The sequence below is a fragment of the Falco peregrinus genome, chromosome 21, assembly GCF_023634155.1.
Source record: "Falco peregrinus isolate bFalPer1 chromosome 21, bFalPer1.pri, whole genome shotgun sequence".
Taxonomy (NCBI): domain Eukaryota; kingdom Metazoa; phylum Chordata; class Aves; order Falconiformes; family Falconidae; genus Falco; species Falco peregrinus.
The window spans coordinates 1,904,283-1,908,928 of NC_073742.1; positions in this window are offsets into that span (position 1 = coordinate 1,904,283).

Consider the following 4,646-nt stretch of genomic DNA (forward strand, 5'->3'; position numbering starts at 1 on the left):
CGTCCCAGCCCACCACGGCCCGTTTCCGCCCACCACAGCCCGTCCCCGCCCACCACGGCCCGTCCCCGCCCACCACGGCCCGTCCCAGCTCATCCCAGCCCACCGCAGCCCGTAACCGCCCACCGCAGCCCACCACAGCCCACCACAGCCCGTCCCAGACGGTCCCAGCCCACCACAGCCCGTCCAAACCCGTCCCAGCCCACTACAGCCAGTCCCAGCCCACCACAGCTCGTCCCAGCCCACTACAAACCGTCCCAGCCCACCACAGCCTGCCACAGCCCGTCCCAGCTCGTCCCAGGCCACCAGAGCCCGTCCAAGCCCGTCCCAGCCTGTCTCAGTTCACCACAACCCACCACAGCCCGTCCCAGCCCACCACAGCTTACCACAGCCCGTCCCAGCCCACCACAACCCGTTCCAGCTCACCACGGCCCGTCCCCGCCCACCACGGCCCATCCCCGCCCACCACGGCCCGTCCCCGCCCACTACAGCTTCTCTCAACCCACCACAGCCCACCACAGCCCGTCCCAGGCCTTCCCCGCCCACCACAGCCCGTCCCCGCCCACCACAGCCCGTCCCCGCCCACCACAGCCCGTCCCCCGCCCACCACAGCCCATCTCAGCCCGTCCCGGACCACCACAGCCCGTCCCCGCCCACCACAGTATGTGCCAGCCCATCCCAGCCCACCACAGCCCGTCCCCGACCACCACAGTATGTCCCAGCCCGGGCCAGCCCACCATGGCACACCGCAGCCCACCACAGCCCGTCCCAGCCCACCACAGCCCTTCCCAGCTCACCACAGCCCACCACAGCCCATTACAGCTTACCACGGCCCGCCACGGCCCGTCCCAGCCCGCCACGGCCCACCTGTGTTAGGAACAATATCTCACCTTCTTGATTTTGGCACCTCCTTTCTCTATGATGTTCTTGTGGAACTGTTTGCAGATGGGGACAGAAATAGAAAAGCTGTTTTCAACCTAAGGGAGAAAGGAAGGGAGAACCCAAGATTACACTGTCGTGGCAAGGGAGGCCCGACTTCAGGAGCTCTGATAAACGAGCTTTTGAAAACAGGCTTAGACCCAAGGAAGTTCTCTATACGAGGGACTTTTGTAAGACTAAACAAAGGCAAGGACGGTCCCCTATAGCCTTCACATAACAGGTACTACCCCCTGCCTCCATTCAGCCAAAACAGCGTCGACAGCTCCCTCCTCTTGAGGTGTTTTAGCTCTACCCAAGCCAGTAGAGCTCTGCTTTGCCCCAGGGTTATCCAGGCCCGTAGGAGGGAAGAGCAGGCAGAGACCTCCTTACCAGGTCTGCCACCATCTTTTGCATGTACTCGGTGCACTTCTCCACCTCGTTTTTGGGACCTCGGAGTTGGACGATGTCACTCTTGTGTGCAGGGTCTGGGAAGCTGATGATAACCTGCAGGAGCGGTCATTTATAGTTAGCTCAAGCAAAAGCAAGAACCCTTGTGTCAGACACATGCAAAGGTTGGGGGGATCCTACACATGCCCTCTTCCCATTCAGAAACAGGGAACCGTGTTAGCGGCCTCTGGCTAAAAGAACTATCTTCTCAGACACTTGCGCTACAGAGCCACTAAAGTTACGACTTCTGTGACGACAGGCCTACTACCCATGTAGGAAATAACCCCTCTGGATTCCTCCTCTCCTACAAAGCCTTACCTCTGGGAATTGCTCCCGGATTTCCCAGACCCGCTCAGCCTTCTGCCCAATGATGGTCCGGTGGAATTTCTGCTCAACGATTAGGTCCGCAGCGTGTTCATTTTCCTGATGGGAACAGAGGGCACGCTGAGTGTTCAGCCGGAGAGCCATCTACTTTGACTTAGCGGTTTGCTGCCCGACGGTTTACTTGCCAGCACTGTCCCTCTTTTCTCCAGACCAAATTCACTCTGCGTTGACAGAGAAGGGCTACCCGAGGGAACAGAGGAAGACATTTGTGAAGAGGAACTTGCACTTGTCATGAGATCCAAGTGCTCGGTGGGCAAGGGGCACACACTCGCGTCAGAAGGTTACAAGGGAACACGAGAGCCCAAACCCTGCAGTCTCCCAAACATCACGTCCTACCCACTCACCATACGGGAAGCGAGTTCCAGCAGCTCTTTCTTGGCCTGTGGGACCCCCTGTGGGTCTCCTTCCATTCTGATCGGGTTGCTCTTCTCGTTGTCCGGGGGAATGCGCACAGACACCTTGTACAGATCCTTCATCCTGTTCACTTCGAGGCAAGGACTGTGGTGACGCCGTCTGCTAGGCAAAGACCTGGAAGCAAGGCACCTTGATTATCACTGCTCAGAGGCTGTTGAAGAAGGAAAGCCGCCTCTGGGAAGGGCTCAGTGGGGTAGGGTTGAGACAGGGGAAATTGCCTCTTCACCCTGGAGTTCAGCGAGAGCAGACCTGTGCCACACGAGAGCCTGTCCAAGTAAATATACCGTGGCATCTACAGAGCCCATTGTTCCCTTGTCAGAGCGAGGCGTGTTTCTTCCCCAAACAGTATCACATTTAGAGCAGAGGATAATCGTTCCTTTCTACCCCAAACTCTTGGCTGGGGACACGTTGCAGAGCTATCAAACTAGCAGACCGCAACAAGGCTTTACCGTTGGCCATATTCTACTGCCGGTGCTGTAGCGCCTTCCTCCAGAGGCCAGACCACACTGCTCCTCCTCCAGCTGACACCCTCTCCCACAAGCCACAGGGCTATTTAACCCCTTAGCGGGAACCAGCTACACCTGCACGTCGTCCACGTCAATCAACCCACTGCCTCTGAGGCAAGGCCACAGCTGCGTGTTATCAATGCTAATCAACCCACCGCCTTCATTCCTCTACAGGGAGAAGCTCACCAAGCACATTTCCACCACCCACAACTGGCTGCTAAAATGTCATTCGCACAGAGAAGTAATTCCACTACTGTTCAGGCTCCCAAGGTACTTTCACACGTTAAAGCCATCGCAAGGCCTCACGGCCCATTTCTCTCCTTGTACCACCACCACTCCAGGAAAGCAGAGGAAACGTGATGGAGACAGCACACTGGGTGAGCTACAGAGCCCCTGATACCATCTACTAAACACGAAGAGTGTGAGCATGGGAAGGACTAGAAAGGCACTCCACTTACCGTTTAGCTGCGTTCTTGCCAAGGAGGTGTCGGTGGAATTGGTGGTCAGCCTTGATTATTGCGTAATCCATCCCGTGGATCTAAAAAGAATTATATTTTTATATCTATATCTATATATGTATGTATGTCCAATATTATATATTATATTATATAGGGCCAGGTAGGACAGGCCACCGCTTCTGTCTCGTGCCCTAAGTAACTGCCTACTGCCAGTATTGGCACTGACTCACCAGCGGTCAGCTACAAGCACTTCTGCTCTTAAGCAGAGCACAAGCATTCCTCTGCTTTGAGAAGAGAGCACTGTGCTCATGAAACATTGAAAAGACTGACTTCTATGCCTCTCCAGCTATAACAAAGAGAATCCTTCCTTCTCCGCACCAAAAAAATTAATGCTGACTTTTCAAGGATGCTATGGATGAGTTTCATAACCAAGGGGCGTCATCCACCTGCCACACAATTTGTCTGCTGCAAGTTCGATTAAGCATGCCAAGACATCCTATGGATGTGACAAACACCTCATCACCTCTGCTCTGTTGCCCCTTCTTCCCCCAGTTTCTTACTGGAACTAGTAACTGCAGCTCACCAGTTCCTTGAGCATGGCTTCAATCTGTTCCTGAGCCACATGCACATCTTCTGTAGGTCCTTCCAAAGTGATGTTATCCTCTCCTCCAGTGAATTTGATGTGAACCTTGAGGTGAAAGACAATGAATCTCTTAAGAATTTGCCAAGATCCAAGCCAGGCCAATGCTCTTGGTCAGGCCTACACCATCGATCCCTGCCACTGAGAGATGTGCTCCTTCCCAAAAAGCCCAGACCAAATCCCCACAATTTTACAAGTCAGTAACTTAACAATTTCGGCCATATGGCAGTGCCTAGAGCCCAAGGCTCTGGTGCCGCCCCGGTTTCTGCAAGGGCTTTGGAGAAGTTTACTCATCTAGCCTTTATCTAGATACCGTCTAACTCCCCAGGGAGAAGCCTTGCTGCACTCGCCATTTCCAGGTATCCTACTACATCAGTTCTCAAAACAGCACCACATAAAGCTTCCTTGGAAGGGCTCAACCCATGACAATAACATAGGAGGAGCAGTGTTTGCAGCAGTAAAAGAGAGGGTTCCCTTGAACAGCAAAGATCTGTGTCATTTCCCCCTGGGTTTTACCCACGCTAGAATACACCTCTCTCTTTCGTGACGAGTGATCTGGACTAAACCTTTTTCTACGCCGGGGGTGCTAAGCTAACCAACTCATCCATACCTTTGGCATCTGCTGAGTTATTTTGGCCAGGTTCTGTCCTTTCTTTCCAATAATGAAACGATGAAGCCAAGAGGGGGCAGAGACCGAGGAGACGGTAAAACTGTTGGCCTGAGAGACAGAAAAACAGAGAAGCTGTTTGATGGACAAACCACAGCCCACCACAGCCCGTCCCAGCCCACCACAGCCCGTCCCAGCCCGTCTCAGCTCACCAAAACTCGCCACAGCGCACCACAGCCCGTCACAGCCCAGCCCAGCCCACCACAGCCTATCTC